The 19,342-nt window shown below is 51.9% G+C and overlaps 1 pseudogene; it reads right to left on the reverse strand.

The window, feature by feature from the left end:
• LOC132077835 (zinc finger protein 208-like) overlaps nucleotides 1-19,342 on the reverse strand; it is a 403,462-nt pseudogene that overhangs the window by 48,568 nt on the left and 335,552 nt on the right.

The following is a 19,342-nucleotide window of genomic DNA, read 5'->3' on the forward strand; positions in this document are numbered from 1 at the left end:
TTTCAATTCTTCTGTGGTTAATTAGACAGACTTCAGAAGTTAATGCAAAGTGAATATATTGTATTGAAAACATTGCAAAGTGAACTGCTTTTTCCTGTTTTTTATTCGTGTTTATAAGTTGATATCACTAACGTCCAATTGATATTGACCCCCAACACCTTCTAATGCAATCTGAATAGATATGAAAAATCAAGACCCTTCATTGTAGAGAAATAGCTGCATGACAAGAACACAGCTAATCTAAGTTCTGCACCTGCAAGGTGAGAGCATAGCTGTGTTACTATAACAAGTGCTGTAGTTGAGAGACTAGAGACATGAGAAAAAGCAAATGTAGCTCCTTTGGAATGAAGAAGCTGATATCCGTATATAAGTGTCACAGATATCTTTTGTGAAAAATCCTTTCTTTGGGATTTTTCCTTTTGGGAAGCTGAGGCCCCAGAAGAAGAATGTAAACAATGGTTATCTGCTGCTGTGGAATGCAACAGGTGCACCTGTGATTGGCCCATGTTGCAATTAAGGGCCAATCAAAGATCGAGCTCTCTCTGGGACAGAATCAGAGAGAGCTCCTTTATTTATTCATTCTTTTTCTATTCTTAGCTTAGTAAGCTTCTGAGACTTTTTCTCTCTATTTGTATTAGCATAGTAATAATGTAATATATAGCATAAAATAATAAATCAGCCTTCTGAACATGAGGTCAAGATTCTCGCCTCTCTCTTCACCCTGCAACCCTTGGAAGCCCAGTAACATATAAGCAATAGACTGCTAACTTACAGAATATGCATGAGCTTATTATTTGTTGTGTATAAAAGTTTGATGCTCTTTGCAATAAACGGAGCTTGCTGATTCTCCTATTGAGCGTCCCAAGTTTTCCCGGCACCCGACAAATGGCTCATCCCCAACAAATGGCTCATTCTGCAACAAATGGCCGCCCGAACAGGAGATGACGTCTTATGGCTGATTTGAACCTGCGAGCCATGGTCCGGTGCAGTATTTTGGTGTCAGTCCCAACGCAGGCCGGGAGGCACAAAAGGCAGGATCCGTGCAACAGGCGATACTATAGAGGAAACTTGAAGAAAGGTGTAAGGGTGGGCTTCAGTGCGCTGGTGACCTCATAGGAGAGTCCAGCTGACAGAAAGCCACCGACGTCTTGCAAAGGGCTGCAGCGCGCTGAAAAATCAGGTTAGAAGGTAATGGGCAGACAAGCGGTGTATGAACATTTAAGTGCTTTTTAGAAAAGCGTGGACTATAGAATGTTGACTTGGGAAGAGAATTCCCGAGATTGCTGCATATAGACTTGCAAAAACATGAGTTGTGGTGCTGGCGCTGCAACTAGATGCACAATAAATCAGCGGCCCTGCTGTGATGGCGGCAGCAGCAGCTGCTCGGGGTGCCTGCGGGGCTGTGCCACTCTGAACTCAGCATGGGCACTGTGCCATGGGGAGCAGCCACGGCAGGCAGCTCACCTGGGGCGGCAGCGGCAGCTCCGAGTGGCTGCGAGCAGCGGCGGCAGGGGAAGCCGAGCCCCGCTGCGGGGGGAGTGACCCGCACCACCGGGGATGCTGCACTGCAGCGGCGGTAGCGGTGGCAGCAGCAGGGGGAGCAGAGCCCTGCCGCAGGGGGAAGCGACCTGCCCCGCCACGGATGCTGCACTGGGTCAGGCTCACGCAGTCAGTCAGCCTACAGCGCATCTCGCGAAACAGGAAGCCCAGTGCGGGGGGGTTGCCCCGCTCCAATGCGGCCGGCAGTGCAGGACTGGACCACTTTCCCTGTGTGAGCGCTTCTCCCTCCGCCCTGCGGCCAGCAGGAGCCTTAGTTTCGACTTGGCAACCTAAATAGACTGTACCTTAACAGACTGCAAGCATAGCTCCGCGGCTCAGCCGGTGCCGCCATGGACAGTGTCTCCAGTGCACAAGGCTCAGTGCTGCCGGCCGGAGCTCGGCAGCAGGGACAATTCGAGAGTCCACGCGAGCCCAGCCTTTCCAGCACACGAAGCAGTTAAGAGACCATGTCGAGGTCCGCCCGAATAAACGGGTGACGGATGATTTTTTGGTGCAAAAAATAACCAACAAGGCACAGGGGCTTTGCAGTAACAAATCAACAAAATGCAATTTTATTGATAATAACCACAGCTGAATATGTGTTTGGTTAGGGAATCTAGGGAAGAAAAGGGTAAGACAAGGGAAGAGGGAGGAAAGAAGGGTCAGGTAGGGGCTATAGCGACCAAAAAGTGTCGTTGTCCTTCGGGGGTCCAGCCGTCGAAGCTCACTGATGCACGTCTCGGGGAGATCTCAAAGGATGGTCGGATTGCACCCCAAAAATACACCGTTTTTTGTTGGGGGAAGGGTGGCCGAAATGAGGTTTCCATGGAGGGGAAGAGAATAGGAACAGGAGGAGGGGCATGTTATTCCATTGTTTTCATGGCTGAATGCTCGCAGGTACGTTTATTCTGGGCAGTTTTTCCCTCCCTCCCCAAGCTGGGGGGGGTTCAGTCCCAGTCTCTGGAAGGGGGTGCCAGGGGGGTGCCAGGGGGGTGCCAGGGGGGTTTCTTGTCTTGTCTTGGGTCCTTGATGAGGGGACTCACATCTCTGTTTGTCTGTCACGATGGTTAAAGGCAGGCGAGAGGGGTCTTCTCTTGGAAGGGGGGGAGCCCCCCCAGAGCTCAGTCCAACCAAGTCAGGAGGTCGCAAGAAAGTCCAGTTCCATTGTTCAGAAAAGGGCAGCATGCCCCTTCGAGTTCAGCATGGCATGTTCTGAAAACACCACCTGTGAACACACTGAATAAGCATGAGACTTTCTTTCCCAACTGGCTCAACAGTTTTTAACCTTTCGGTGGTCTTTTCTCATGACAATTGTGAGGCAAAAAATGAAGGATTTTCGGATGGACTTTTACAACCAGAAACTGCTGCTCCATCCCCATGGGCTGCAGGCCCCCATGGGCAGGGCGGGGGCGTGGGGGCTGCTCCCCTGCACGGCCTCCCCTTCACATCCCTGCCAGAGCCATGGGCAGCTGCCTGTGGCCACCGAGTGTGCTCAGGAACTGACCACTGCTGCTGGAGGTCTGGGTGCTGAGCCCTTGAATCATCTCTCACTCGGACATGCTCACAAACAAAGGAGGAACAGGGCCTCAGTGGCCCGAAGGGCTGCCCACAGAACCAAGAGGACCTGGACGAGTGGGATTGCAGAAGCGGCGCGGGGAGAACATCCAGGCAGGCTGCCAGGGACTGAGGCTGGGGAAATGGGAAATCTGCAGTGGGAAGGAAACAACACAGCATCTGGTATTTTGAAACACCCCTAGAGTTTTCCTGTGCATTCTGACTATGAGTCACCAATGGTAGGCTGTGAAATTCCTAATATCTGTCTGGCCCTTTGGGCTGAGCTGTGGGATGAAGCTCTGGGAGGAGACCTGGGAGAGATCCTAGAGTGAGCCAGGGTCCCCCATGTCAGAGCAGAGCCCGGAACAGCGGGAAGGGATCCATGGCAGCCTCACCCCACCTCTGCCCTTTCCCCACCAGGGGCCAAACAACATCCTGAAGCACATGGTGAGAGAACTGCTCAAAGGGAATTGTGGGTGCATTTCCCTCAGCCTTGTCCTGGGGCTCAGCAGCCGAGGGCTCTGGCTGCACATCTGGACACGCCGTGCCCGGAACAGCGGGAAGGGATCCATGGCAGCCTCGCTGCCCCGCTGCTGCCTCTATGCCCTGCAGGGCAGTTTCCCAGCCTGGCCTGGCTGCAGCTTCTCCCCAGCCTCTGCAGGAAGGCATTGGGCATCAGCTGACACGCAGCCCAAACTCACCAAAGATCCCCTGCATTTTCTCGGTCCCCAGGCACATCCTGAGGTGTGGCTGTTGGAGGAGGGAGGGCCATAGCCAGCCCCAAAGGCCTGGGGGCATCAAGATTTTCCTGATCCTTATCCATGTTTTGGACAAGTATTGCCTCCTGAAGAAGCCGCCTACTGAATGTGCAATGATTCCATCTGATCCAGCTGTGCCTCTTCATTTCTCAAGGGATGGACAGAGAGGCTCTATGGAAGGTGGCATTTCTGCAGGAAGGGAGGCGATGCCAGGCACAGTCACAGGAGTTAATTGCTGTGCCTCTGGGTCTGAGTCCTGCCAAGGCTTGAGCTGCCCTCTCTGCTGCTTGGCACTGCGGGCACAGCCCGGACAAGACGAGCACAGCCCAGAGGAATTATCCCGAGCAGGCTCAGGGCACTCGGGTACTGAGCTGTCCTGCTGGGCTCCCTCCGTGGGAGACACGTCCCGAAACCTGGGAGCAGCTGCACAGAGTGCCCATGGTGGGGAAAGGGCAGAGGGGGAGAGCAAGGCTCCAGTGCGTCCTGAGAGGCCCTGGCCATGTGCCCGTGGGCTGTGGGAGCTGTTCCATGGGTAGGTGGGCAAGCAGGAGGGAGGGACGGAGGTTGGGAGAGACAGCAGTGGCACTGCAGATTTCCCCAAGCATTTAGTGAGGGTTTCCTGTGTGGGAGGGAGAGAGCCCCAGGGCCCTGGGCTGCTCCAGCTGCTCCTCCAGGCATGTTGCACAGGACCTGCAAAGAGCGTGGAGAGTGACCAGGAGCCACAGGCTCCCACAGCCTTACCCCACCCCCTTGCAGTGCCCAATTCCCCAAGACAGAAGGGGATCTCAGCACACCATGGAAATGGTTCTGCAGCATCTGTGCTCCCTTCTCGACTGGCACGTGACTTGGAGTAGTTGGAAATGCTGGTGAATGATACTTGAAGACCTTGCTAGATGTTGAAGGCAAGTTCTCAATGTACCTTTCCTGCCAGAATAATCTGTGTCAGTGTGGCAAGATCTCATTTGTGCCATTCCCCTTAAATTTCACTGAAGGTTGATCAGTTCTGGAAATGTTGCCCTGCTCCCTTCTGGAGCCCTGAGAGATCCCACAGGATCGCTGTCAGTGGGAAGAAGGGGCATTTAGCTGTCCATCCTCCTCCCATGTGCAATGGCACTGTGTCCTTCTGTGTGCTCTGTGCAGCCACAGAGAAGAGCAGAGAGGGAAGGGGCTGGGCCCAGGGCTGAGCCTTTCTCAGCTCCTTTCCTGCCCCCAGGGAGCCTGAGCTGCTCCTGCTGCCACTGCCAAGCCCTGGCCCTGCCTGGGGCTGGGTTTGGAGCTGCTGGCAGCTCCAGGGAGTCCTTTCTGCCCCGACTGCCCTGCAAGGGGCTCCTTCAATCCCAGTGTGGGGTCACTGCAGGCACGAGGTCCCCCTGGCCCTGCTCCTGAGTGGAAGGCAGAGCCAAGGGAGTGCCTTGGAGGGCACCAATCACCCAGGTGCTCTCACTGCCACTCAGGCCTGAAGGAGAATCTTCAGCAGTGCCATTGGAGCTGTTGTGTCCTGCCTTTCTTTGCAGCTGAGCCTGTTGGTAAAGGTGATCTGGATTCCCAGCCCACGTTCAGGATTGAACCTCTGGGAGATGGTGAGGGTAGGTCAAGGCCTTTCCCCTGGGAGAGCTGCCAGCTCAGAGCCCAAAGCTCAGCCAGGGGGGCATCACTGCAGGTGCCAGAACAGAGCCATGCATGTGTGTGCCCTCGCCCTGCACGATCACCTCACAACTTCTGCTCAGCACTGGCAGCTGTTTGGAGGAGGGTGGGCCCTGGCCCAGCTGAAAAAGACCAGATGATTTGTTGATTACACCCGATTTTTCATAAGCATGACGTCCTGAACATGCCATTAAAGAAATGGAGAATTTTTCCATCTGTTAAGGTGTACTTTTTGTTTCTCAAGTGATGGGCCAAAAGGCAGGACAGAAGGAGGTGTTTCCCCAAAGAAGCAGAGGCCGATTGGCAGCCTCTGCTGCAGGAAGGAAGGCCAAGCCAAACACAGGCATGGGCACGGGCACAGGCTTAGAAGGTAATTGCTGTGCCGGGCTCAGTGGGGCTCAGCCCTTGGCAGGGCTGGGTGGCTGCAGCTCTTCCACTAGGGCCTGCCCTTGCACGGCCCGGCAGCAGCCAAAGCTGGAGGCACCTCTGGAGCTCGTTCACAGCCCTGGGGAAAAGGGACTGGTGCACCAACGTCCCTCCCGCTGCAGCTGCTCTGGAGCTGGCCCTGAGTGCCCAGAGGCCCAAGGCAGAGGAGCAGCCCCGAGTGGGAGCCCTGCCGCAAGCCCAGGGCCAGATCCAGCCTTGGCTCCCGACTGGGCAGGGGCTGCACTGGGTCCTGACAGGGCCTGACTCTGCGCCCTGGGGCTGGGGGAGCTGTCACGGGGCAGGGAGGGCCAGGGCTGGCAGTGGCTGCTCAGGGATGGCTTTGGCCCGTGTCCCTCCAAGCAGTGACTGCCCAAGAAGCTGCGCTGCCCCCGGGCTCTCCTCCCGGCCTGCTGGGCTTTGTTGGGTGGCACAGCCTGTGCCAAGGGGCGGCAAGGTGCCTGCAGGCCCCAGCTCTGGGGGAAATGGAGAACATCCTGCCCGCATCCACCATGCTGCCAGCTCAGCAGTGCAGCACACCACGGGCTGACGCTCCCCATTGCTCCCACAGGTGCAGCTGGAACCACAGCACATGTTCCTGATGCCCAGAAGGGCCTTGGAAGGGGTTTCTGTCAGGGAACAGGCTGCTGGCTAGGGTTACTGGCAGGCCTGCTTGTTTTGGAGCTTATCTTCATCCTATCCTCTGCCTGAATTTGGACTTACTTGAAGAGGAGACAGTGAGTGTTTAGTTCACCTTTCCCTCAAACAGCTTCTTTTGAAATTCTACTGTACATAGGAAACATTCCCAGTGAGGCGGCAGTGTAGGGGTGGCCAGTCCATGATTGTCCAAAGAACTCTGCTGAGGGTTCTGCTGCTGCCGAGAGCTTTCATTGGCCTCCTAATTGCTGGGCCTTGTCCCGGGGGGCCCACTGGGGCTGCAGCCAGTGCTGGCTCCCACTGATGCTGCCTAGCCCAGAGCAGGCCCAGGGGCACAGGGCAGAGGCAAAGCACGGTGGGGAGGAGCAAGAGCAGGGACGAGATTGCCCTTGAAAGGCAGAGGCGCTCTGGGGCCCGCTCCTGGCCTGGGAGCCTGCCCAGAGCTGTGCCCTGCTTGCTGGGGCCTTGAGGGACAGCTGTGCAGCTGGGCCAAGCTGTGCCAGCAGCTCCAGCCATGCTGGGGAGCCTTGCCAGCTCTGGGCCCAGCTGTGCAGGGGGCTCCCTGTGTGCCACTGGCGGCTGGGGCCTCAGCCACCTCTTCTTTCCATAGTTCCACCTCTGGACAGGAGTTGAAAGGCGGCTGCACCTCACACCCGGAGGGCCTGGTCAGCCCTGTCAGGAGTTCTGAACAGAAGACGCCAGAACAGCCATCAAGGAAACCTCTTAGGCCCCTGTAGATCCCACTGCCACCTTCTCTCCCCATGTGTATCCCCAAGCTGCCTTTATCTCATTTTTGATCTTCCTCTGTCCCGTCCCAACCCATTCCCGATTTTTTTAGAGACCCCAAGAGCAGCCCAGCAACATCCAGCCCCTCTGGAGTCCAACATGTCCCTTCCTCTGCCCCTGAGCCCCCTGGCCATGCCCTCTCAACAACACAGACATTGACCCACCTCTGCAGGAGTAGCTGATGGCCCCTTCTTCTATTGCCATGAAGAGATGGAGCTGACAGCCAATGTCTGGGTGGCAGCAGCAGCAAAGCCCAGCCGGCAGCAGCACTGGCTGAGCTCCATTGCCAGAAGCAGCTGTGGATGCCCACGGTGTGGGCAGGCAGGAGCCAGGCAGGGGCTGCTGTGACCAGTGGCGGGGTCCCGAGGGCTGGGGGAGCCCAGGGGTCAGGCAGCAGCATGGGGCTCCTTAGAAAAAGCAACCCCATTTTCTTTGTTTTTCAGTATTAGAAATTAGAAATTTGTCGAAATATTTCAAAATAGTTTTTCTGTAGAGACACATCCCCAAGTATTTCTTCCCAATTACTATAGTAGTAAAGATTTTTCTAAGTAGTTTTAGAATCCAGGAAAAGTGACCTCATTTTGTCTTCACTTTTCATCTTTAGAAATATTTAGAAATATCTTTTGTAGAGAGAAATCCCCAAATGTTTCATTCTTGTTTCCACCACACATCTGTATTTTTGATACTAGTTTTAGAGTTCTGGAAAATATTTTCCCCTTATACATCTGTCCTGGTTTAAGGCAAATTTGGTAAAGAACCTCCAAAGGAGGGCCCCTCCAGAAAGCAGACCCACACGGCCCCTCCCCCCAACCGGTTCGGGAAGAATTCCTCAGAGAGAAGTGGAAAGAACCTGTTTATTTAACAGGTGACAAAATCAGAAAGTCTCTTTCAGGGGTGGTTGCTCTGTTAGTCCCTCCGGTGCTGGGGCAGCTGCTGCAGGCCAAACGGTGCAACCCTCGGTGTTCCCAGGTCCCAGTCCAGAGCAGGTTAGAGATGGTCGAAGAAAAAAGGAGAGGAGAAGCAGTCCAGGAAGGAATTTGGACTGTTTAGCTAGAACTAGCTAATAAGCAGAAGCAAAAGCAAGCAGAAGCGACAGCAGAGAGAGAGCAAGCAAAGCAGAAAGCCAAAAGCAAAAAGCGAAAACAGCCCTATGTACTGCCTGTCTCTGTGTCCCTGATAAGAGAAACCCAAACAAACTTTCACTCTTTAGAGACAGTCCTAAAGGCACAGAACATATGAATAGGGATACAAGCATCATAACGTCACCCCAGGACATTCCACCCTTTATCCCCATATCATCAACATGTTACCACACATCATGCATTATTTATACAAAATTTCCATCTGTTCCCCCAAAATTTACAAGCAATACACATCATGCCCTCTTCACATCCCCACACTGGACCACTGTATCCAGGCCCTATATTACAGAGCTGCAGGATTCCCCCTTTCACTTTAGTCACTTAAAGCTCCATCTATCACTTGCTCAGACCTTTGACACACATTTTCTTCTCCATCTTCCACTTGCCCAGACCTTCAACACTTACATATTTCCTTCTATATGGTTTAATGTACAGACAATGGCAGTAGCATCCAATGAACAGTGATTTTGCATATCATTCTTACCCCACAATCAGATCTCCCTGAGGTACACATCGTGTTGTTCCATCTCTTTGCATTATCAACCACGTGCAACCTGGTCCCTGAGCAAAGACAACCCCACAAATGGGTTTGTCTGTACTCGAGGCAGAATTGATCCACACAGTCTTCCCTAATAAACCTCTGATATCTACCACTGGGACTTTGTCTCCTGTTATATTCAGGGACTCAGACTGGGCAGGACCTGCTCGGGTGGTGGAACCTTGGGTGTTAACTAACCAGGTGGCCTTTGCTAAATGCTGGTCCCAATTTTTGAAAAATCCCCCACCCAAAGCTTTCAACTGAGTTTTTAGTAGTCCATTGTACCTCTCCACTTTTCCTGCAGCTGGTGCATGGTAGGGGATATGGTACACCCACTCAATGCCATGTTCCCTAGCCCAGGTGTTGATAAGACTGTTCTTGAAATGAGTCCCGTTGTCGGACTCGATCCTCTCAGGGGTGCCATGTCTCTACAGGACTTGCTTTTCAAGGCCCAGGATGGTGTTCCAGGCCATAGCATGAGACACAGGGTAGGTTTCCAACCATCCAGTTGTGGCTTCCACCATGGTCAGCACATAGCGCTTGCCCTGGCGTGTCTGGGGCAGTGTGATGGAGTCAATCTGCCAGGCCTCCCCATACTTGTACTTGGACCACCGCCCACCGTACCACAGGGGCTTCACTCGCTTGGCCTGCTTGATGGCAGCACATGTCTCACAGTCATGGATAACCTGAGAAATACTGCCCATGGTTAAATACACCCCTCGGTCTCGTGCCCACTTATAGGTGGCATCTCTGCCCTGGTGGCCTGAGGCATCATGGGCCCATCGAGCTAGGAATAATTCTCCCTTATGTCCCAATCTAGGTCTATTTTGGACACCCCTATCTTTGCAGCTTGGTCTACCTGCTCATTGTTTTGGTGCTCCTCATTGGCCCTACTCTTGGGTACATGGGCATCTACATGGCGGACTTTCACAGGTTGCCTTCCTACCCTGGTAGCAATGTCTTTCCACTCATCAGCAGCCCAAATTGGTTTCCCCCTACGTTGCCAGTTAGCTTTTTTCCACCTCTCCAGCCATCCCCACAGAGCATTGGCTACCATCCATGAATCAGTGCAGAGGCAGAGCTTTGGCCATTTCTCTCTTTCTGCCATGTCTAGGGCCAGTTGAATAGCTTTGAGTTCAGCAAGTTGGCTTGATCCACCTTCTCCTTAGGTAGCTTGTGCAACCTGTCATGTGGGGCTCCATATGGCTGCTTTCCACTTCCGGTTCATCCCTACGATGCGACAGGAACCATCAGTGAAGAGAGCGTAGCGTGTTTCCTCTGGTGGCAGTTGGTTATAGGGAGGAGCCTCTTCAGCACATGTCACTGGTTCTTGTTCCTCTTCATCTGTGACACCAAAATTCTCACCTTCGGGCCAATTTGTAATGACCTCCAAAATCCCAGGGTGATTCAGTTTACCTATAGAGGTGTGCTGAGTGATAAGAGCAATCCACTTGCTCCATTTAGCACTGGTGGCATGGTGAGTGGAAGGAACCTTGCCTTTGAACATCCACCCCAGCACTGGTAGTCGGGGTGCCAGGAGGAGTTGTGCTTCAGTGCCTATTACCTCCGAGGCAGCCTGGACTCCTTCATAGGCAGCCAAGATTTTCTTCTCTGTTGGAGTATAATTGGCTTCAGACCCTCTGTAGCTTCGACTCCAAAATCCCCGTGGTCGACCCTGAATCTCCCCAGTCACCTTCTGCCAAAGGCTCCAGGACAAGCCATGGTTCCCGGCTGCAGAGTAGAGCATGTCCTTTACCTCTGGTCCTGTCCTGACTGGGCCAAGGGCTACTGCAGGACGGGACAGGACCAAGGCTTTCTTCTTTCACCAAGCCTGGACAAAGGCTTGTTGCTGCTCAGGGCCCCACTGGAAATTGTTCTTCTTGCAGGTGACCAGGTAAAGAGGGCTCACGATCTGACTGTACTCAGGAATATGCATCCTCCCAAAACCTATGGCGCCTAGGAAAGCTTATGTCTCTTTTGTATTGGTGGGTGGAGACATTGCTGTGATCTTGTTGATGACATCTGTAGGAATCTGATGCCGTCCATCTTGCCACTTCACTCCCAGGAATTGAATCTCACGAGTTGGTCCCTTTACTTTGCCCTTTTTAATGGCAAAACCAGCTCCCAGGAGGATCTGGATGATTTCCTTCCCTTTCTCAAACACTTCCGCAGCTGTGTTCCCACACACAATGATGTCATCAATATACTGCAGATGTTCTAGAGCCTCACCCTTTTCCAGTGCAGCCTGGATCAGTCCATGGCAGATGGTGGGGCTGTGCTTCCACTCCTGGGGCAGTCGGTTCCAGGTGTACTGCACTCCCCTCCATGTGAAGGCAAACTGAGGCCTGCATTCTGCTGCCAGAGGGATGGAGAAAAATGCATTGGCAATGTCTATAATGGAATACCACTTTGCTGCCTTGGACTCAAGCTCATACTGGAGTTCTAGTATATCTGTCAGGGCAGCAGTCAGTGGTGGAGTCACTTCATTCAATGCACGGTAGTCCACAGTCAATCTCCATTCTCCTTCAGATTTTCGCACAGGCCAGATGGGGCTATTGAAGGGTGAGTGGGTCTTGCTGACCACCCCTTGGCTCTCCAGCTCTCGGATCATCATATGGATGGGGATCACAGCATCTCGAGTCATTCTATACTGTCGGCGATGCACTGTGGAAGTAGCAATTAGCACCTGTTGCTCTTCTCCCGTCAGCATCCTACTGCAGATGGATTCTCAGACAACCCAGGCAAGGTGTTCAATTGCTGGATGCCCTCTGTCGCTACAGCTGCTATCCCAAATGCCTGAGTCCTTTTGGGTCTTTGAAATACCCGCTTCAAAGGTAGTCCATGCCCAAAATACATGGGGCCTCTGGGCCAGTCACAATAAGATGCTTCGTCCACTCATTTCCAGTTAGGCTCACGTCAGCTTCCACCAAAGTGAAATCCTGGGATCCCCCTGTCACACCAGAAATAGAAACAGACTCTGTCCCCACATGTTTTGATGGGATTAATGTGCATTGTGCACCAGTATCGACCAAAGCTTTGTACTCTTGTGGTTCCAATGTGCCAGCCCAACAAATCCACACAGACCAGAAAACACGATTTTCCCTGGCCTCTACCTGGCTAGAGGCAGGGCTCCTCTAAGCCTGGTTATCCTTCTTTCCCTGGGCGTATGTTTTGGATGTTCCTTTGAGGGGATCAGACATGTCATCATCATCATACCTGGCTGTTCAGCTACGGGCAACTGGAGCTGCTTTCCTCCTGGTGGCTTCCTTCAGTTCACGCACCCGTCGTGACAGAACAGCAGTAGGTTTTCCATCCCACCTCCCCATGTTTTCTCCACAATCACACAGGTAGAACCACAGCTCAGCCCGTGGGGTGTACCTTCTCTCACCACCTGGGAAACGTCTGCCTTGGATACCAGAACCTCTGATCCATACTGCCGAGATTTGGAGAAGGTCTTCTTTAATCTCCTCTCTGAGCTTCTTATGATTCTCCTCTATCTTATCCTCTAAGTTCTGCAGACGTGTTTCTACTGCTGCAATTCTGGCACGTGTTGGGCCGTGCACAGCACCTGCATATGCTTGGAGCTTCCTTGCCATGTCCAGCACAGTCTCATCCCTCTCATCCCTATTCATGATGGCTAAGGCAGAAGCATATTCGTGTGGCCCAAGTCGTACAAGTTTCCACCACATCACAGGCGTGCATGGTACTAAGTCTCGGTTCCTAGTTGTCACATCATCTGAGAAGACAATCTCTGCCACTGCCATTTCTCTCAGGCATTGGATCCCTTGCTCTATGGTCTTCCACTGAGTTTGTTGCATATAGAGATCATCTGCACACTGGTGTCTATGTGCAACACTGTCCAAGACCCGTGACCAGAGGCTGCGTGGATTAGCCCCCCTCATAATTTCTTGGTCGATGACAGGATCCTGTGACAGGGATCCCAAATGCCTGGCTTCAGTGCCATCCAGAATTGTAGCCTTGCCTGCAGCATCCCAGAGCCAAACTAACCAACTAATTATGGATTCATCAGGTCGTCGGGTGTAATCCTTCTGTAAGCCACGAAGGTCCTTCAGGGAAGAGGACTCAACATTTGCGTCTGATCTTGCACCTGCTGCTTGGACTCCTGATTTTATGTCAGGAGGCACTGAGGTTCCTTCTCCTGTATCACCATCATCATCATCATCCACTAGACGATTAGTTTTTTCCATGCATTTCCCACTTCTAGTACTGGTAGCAACAGCCATGGGTTTAGATGCTGGCTTAGGCTCACTGTCTGGTCTGGCTGCTGGCTTTGAGCCTGGGCTGTTGGCTACAGCTTGAGTGACTGGGATAGCTGATTTATCTCCCTGCCCCCCTGCCTCTGTCTGCTGCCCTACACTATCTAACAGAGTGTGATAAGCATAGGCCAGGGCCCAGCTTATTGCAATTAGTGTTTTCTCCTTAGAATCATCATGGCACTTCTCTTTTAGGTATTTCCCCACTTCTGCTGCATTCTGAATTTGTTCCTGTGGAAAATCACAGTCTACAGGATTAGAAAATTCCTTCAGGGCCTGGCCTATATTTTCCCATTTTCCACACCACTCAGGATTTTTCACACCTGCATCTGCTTCGGGGTCAGGGGTCTCACCAGCTCCTCTGGATATCTCAGCCCTCATTCTAGAGAAGCTGCAGACCATTAGAGGAAGCTTACCAATTTAAATACCAGAAAGATGGTCTCTTTAACATTCAGCGGAAACTGAACATTCTCAAAAAGTGACATAACAGATCCAAAGGAGAAGAAGGGAAGGAAAGGCTGGAAAGCCTTATTCTTGGCTCCTCCTCTAACAGACTGAGTGTAATTACTAATAAATTCCCAAAATGTACTAGTGGAATTGGGATGCAGGGCAGGATGAAGAAACCATAAACCATACCTATCATAAACAGAGGCCAGTATCTTTGTAAACGCTTTATAAATCATTATCACCAAGGACAGCACAACAGCTATTCCAATTCGTACCCCTCCACCGTAAAAATTACATGTTATGGACAATAATCCTAGTGACCAGAAAGGTATTGAAACCTCAAAAAGGTCTATAGTCCAGAGCGCCACGAAGGCTTTCACCCCCAGAGACAGTACGTATTCAAGCATGGCTACTAACTGCTTTAACAACAACAAACGCACAATTAATAGAGCTTTTTTCCACCTTTTCCAGCCGTGCGTTGAGCGCCAATAGATGTATTTGTCCAGGTTTAGAGCAAATTTGGGGAAGAATCCCCCAAAGGAGCTCCAGTGGGAAAAGCAGATCCAATCGGCCCCTCCCCCCAACTGGTCCGGGAGGAAAAAATACCTCCTTGGAGAAAGGTGGAAAATACTGTTTATTAAACAATAAAACCAAAACAATATCAAACAATGAGACCCCTTGCCACTCTAAAAGAGATGACAAACTGAGAAAACCCCGTCCTCGGGTTGCAGCTCAGTCTCTGATCAGGCCCTCCGGTGCTGGAATTGTCGCAGGCCAGGCCTGGCCCGGTGGGCCACAGCTGCAGCTGTTGGTGCTCCCCTGGGTGTTCATTCCAGAGCAGTTTCAAGAGGTCCAAAGAAAAGGGGAAAAAAACAGTCCAGGGAACTTCTTTGCCTCAGCTAGCTAACTAAAAAAGCAGAAGAGCTCCGTCCCACTGTCTGTCCACAGACAACAACAGTCCAGGAGGAAGAGTGTGGAGGAGTGGAGTGCAGTGTCTGAAAACAAACTGCACGCTTCTTCTCTCCCCACCCTTCACTCTCTGGAACACTCTTAAAGGTGCAAAACTTATTATTCAACATAAACAGAATGAGACGATTTGGGATAAAAGCACCATATAGTCAACCCAGGACAGCAGGTACCCCAAAACAGCCTTGGGTTCCCCCTGGCATCACCTAATCCCCCCTTTGGACACCAGAAAACCTCCCTTGGGAACCCCCAAAAATCCACCATGACCCCCCAAAACCACCAGTATATACAAAACCTCCCCAGGAAGCCCTCACAACAGTTTATACCCAGTACTGAGTCCCCATCGTCATCACCCAAGGACTCTAAAACCCTCCTGGGACTTCCAAAATCCCTTGGGACTCCAAACATTCCCAGGATCTCTAACTCCCCCTCCCGGGCTCCAGTGTCTGGAATCAACAGGAGTGGTGTTGCCCTTTTAAGGGGACTTATCATGGGACCCGACCATAGTGGGGGTCCTTAAAGTGGCAATGGTAGAGAGAACCCCAAAAACCACCCTGGGAGGCAAAACATCCCCTGCAGGGGCTTGAAGTGGGGGCCCCATAAAAATGCCTCTTAAAATTGTCATGATCCCCCCTTGAAAGGGGCTTGTGTGGCTGCAGCCCCACAAACACCCTAAAATGGGAAGGAAAAAACACACTTGGAGTGGTGGGATCCCCCCAAAAAAATCTTATAAAAGAAAACCTCCATTGCAAAGCGGCCTGAAGACCCTCAAAGGGCCTTGAGGAGGGACAAGATCATCTCCTCTGCTGGGGCCTCTCCCAGCCAGGAACTCTCCCATTCGCTGCCCTCGGGGCAGCCCCTGAGTCTGTCCAAACACGGGAACTTCGCTGTGTTGAGCCCAGATCCAGAGTCCTGACTCCTGCACGGGGCACAGCAAATCCCTCACTCGCTGCTGTGCATTGTCCCTGCTGAGGCTCAGACACTGGCAGGGCACATTCCCCGCCTGCAGGATTCGTGCCTGACCTAAGCACTGCACTGATGGCCCCAGCATTGCTTTCCAACAAAACCAGGGCAAGGCAAACTGTGCGTAGCTCATGGTATTTTACAGTGTCTAAAACTCGCTAAGTCACCAATCTTAGAGGTGAGATGCATTTGGAACTCATGGCATGGAGAAGTAGTGCAACATGGAAATGGGGAGCATAGAAATAAATAGAGGAAAACATCTCGGATTGTTCCTTTCCATTTTCATTTCACCTCTGGAAAGCTGTTTAACTTCCCCAGGAATCTTCTCCCCAGTCCTGTCTGCCCTTTTCAAGAACCTTTCCTGGAGAACAAGGTGCAGTTTCTGTCACAAGATGTGCCCCCAACTGCAGCTTCTCTTGGCTTTCCACACCATGAGTACAGCACGACTTCTGCAGCAAAGCAAGACAAATGTTTGGATTCCTTGACAACTTGTCCTTTCTTTTCCTTGTGGGCTGGGCAATTGTGCCATTGCTGAGTTTTTCATTGTGCCTGTTCTAACCCAAGAGAACAGGAGGTTTTGTTGGGGACTTGCTGGGGAATGCAAGGCTGACGGAATGCAGAGAAAGAATCTCCAGGACACTCTGGGAGCTCCCTGGGCTGGGCTCAGGTTCCCGCTGGGACTCTGCAGAGAGCTGGGCTCCAAGTGGGATCAGCAGCAGTGCAAAATACCTCCGGGCATCTCCATTTTCTGCTGCTCTGAGGAAGCAATGAAGGCAGTCAATTTCTGGTTTTTCGTTCTCCTGGTGGATTTTTTCATTTGATTTGCCACTCCAGAGGCAATTTCTCTGATGGTCTCTGTAGGTTGATTCTATTTCAACAGCAGCAGCAGCAGGGCGGTGTTTGAGTGCTGCAAAAGTGGTCTGTGAGGCTTTCATTCCCCTCAACTTACTGCTCAAGGACTTGTGAACATTTTAATCTCTGCTAATCATGATGCCTGTGACAAAAACACTGAGTTCACCATCACAAAAGCACAGTGGGTAGCAGTGATTGAAAGAGGCAAGTGCTGTTGTACTGATAAAATTCAGGTGGCAAGCAGAAGAGGGCCAAGAGCAGCCGTGATCTCCAATTGCCAAGGCAAAGGCACCAGCAGCCTCCTGCTGTCTGCTCAGGGTGAGTAAAAGAGTGTTGAAAACAGCGCTGGAGCCCGATCCTTTCTTCTTCTGAGGGCTGGCTCAGGGCAGCACAGGCGGGCCCTGAGCAGTCAGGGCTGTGTGTGGGTGATGGCTGCTCTAATCCAGAATTGAGCTGGAAAAAGCCCTTGGGAGCAGAGGCAGGAGCAGGCGGGAAGGGGCCGGCGCTGCTGCTGCTCCTGGCCGGGAGCCCCGGCTGGGCCGGGCCGGCGCCCCCTGCGCTGCGGCTGCTGCTGCTGCCAGAGCCGGGCGGGACTCGGGGACAGGGAACGGACACGGGGGGACAGCAAAGGCCGGGCGGCTGCAGGGATGGTGGCGCTGGGGCCAGTGCCAGCACAGAGCTTCAGCCCGCAGTTAACCCCGAGGGAAATGCTGGGGAAAGGCTCCATTTCAGCCTTTCTGCACTCGTGGCTGTGAAGGGACTGAAATGAAAGGAGAACAACCAGGCCCGACCCCTCCTCCTCTGGGAGGAGCCCCGCGTCTGGGGCTGTGAGGGGCTGTGAGGGGCCGTGAGGGGCCCTGAGGGGATGTGAGGGGCTGTGGGCGACTGTGAGGGGCCATGAGGGGCTGTGAGGGGCCCTTGCCCTCCTATGGAGAACTGTCATTCTTGTCCAGGAACCCATGGCTGAAACGGAATTCCACCCTAAAACTCCCCATATATCCAGGGGCTGCTTTCAGACAAAAGCTGCAACGACGGACAGGTATGGCTTGCCTTGGCCTCTGGGAACTGCTTCTCATGTGCCTTCAAAACCCTGGAGTTCTGTTGTTTCCTTCCTATAGAAAAGAACTGTCCCCATTGTCCAGGCCCTCTTGGTCTCAGGCACTTGAGCACTATACTGGGATGCAGTTTGACAAGAAAGTCTCATAGATATGTATGCTTGGCTGAAAGATTTTTGAATATAATGTCTGAAGAAGAATAGAAATCAAAGCAAGTTTTGATAGAAAAGAAAAGAATGGATGAGCCAGTCTTTTTGGATAGCTAAGAAGGCAAAGTGTATGTTAGTTAGAAGGGGTTTTTATGACTTAGAGCAAAGGATAAACCCACTTCAAACAAGAATATGTTTTTACCAAGCAGAAAGAGAGCACAGGCAAACAAGTCAGCAAATTTTGCAAGTAGAACAAAGGTCTCAGAATTTTCCACTGCAAGAAAACTGGAAAACAATTTTTAGCTTAAACTGTAATGTACTAACTTTTAGTGATTGGAGAATAGTAACATGAATATGGTAATTATAGTAGTTATGGTTGGCTATAGGTAAAAGTTAAGGTATAGATTAGTTCTACTGTATTAAGATGCTCAGCAAGGAAAGGTATATAATGCATTTGTAACCTAAACTAAGGGTCCCCAGGCCTGCAGCTGGAGCTGACAGCTGCAGCACAGCTCTGTCACCCACGACCCTGGACTGCTGTATCACCTTGGAAACAATAAACTGCATTTTGAAGAGCATTTGGAGTCCCACATCCCTCATTTCGGCTCTCACAAACTGGTGTTTCCCAGAACTGCCAGTGCCCAGATCCAGAAATTTCCTGGTGCTGGTGCAGCCCAAGTGCAGCAATTTGCAGGCAAAAAACCCCAAAATCTGGCAATTTTCCACTGCTGGCTCTGTTGCTGCCCAGACCTGGAGTTTCCCAGCACTGCCATTGCCCAGATGCAGAAATTTCCCAGTGCTGGCAAAGCCCAAGTGCAGCAATTTGCTGGCACGGAAATCCAAAACCTGGCAAATACCTGGGGCCGGCACCACGCAGATCTGGTGTTTTCCAGCATTGCCATTGTCCAAACATGGCAATTTCCTGGTGCTGGCACAGCCCAATTCCAGCAATTTGCTGGCAAAGAAAGCCTAAATCAAGCAAATACCTGGATTTAAAAGGTATTTAAAGCAACCCAATCTCATGTTTGCTGATGACGCCAGTGCCCAGATCCGGAATTTTTCAGATGCCTGCACAGCATAATTCCAGCAATGTGCTGGCAGAGAAGGTTCGCATTTGGCAATTTCCGGGTGCCGGCACATTCCCCACCCAGATCTGGTGTGCACTGGCACTGCCAGTGCCCACATCTGGCAATTTCTCGGTGCCAGCAAAACCCAAAAGCAGCAATTTTCTGGCAAAGAAAGCCCAAACTTGGCAGCGCCCAGATCTGCTGCGTTTGGGTTGGTTTAAAAGAATGAGACATCGGCTTAAGGCTGTGGGAAAACCCTCTTTAGGGTGAGCAGGAGCTCCCGCCCATAATCCTCTTGTTCAGTTATGCAGATTGTTACTAGAAAGTTCTGAGTTCTCTTTGCTACCATTGGTTACTTTTTGCTGCAAAATTGTAATATTCTTAATCGTTCCTTCCTCTTGGATCCTTCCCTCAGATCCCACCTTAACTCCTCCCCATAAATAAATGTATAAATATTCCTGCTAGACCCTGGACCCAGGCCTTTTTCTGCTTCACTCTCTGTACTGTGCATGCCATCCTGTTTGTTGT

This window comes from Ammospiza nelsoni, chromosome 10, assembly GCF_027579445.1.
Source record: "Ammospiza nelsoni isolate bAmmNel1 chromosome 10, bAmmNel1.pri, whole genome shotgun sequence".
Lineage (NCBI taxonomy): Eukaryota > Metazoa > Chordata > Aves > Passeriformes > Passerellidae > Ammospiza > Ammospiza nelsoni.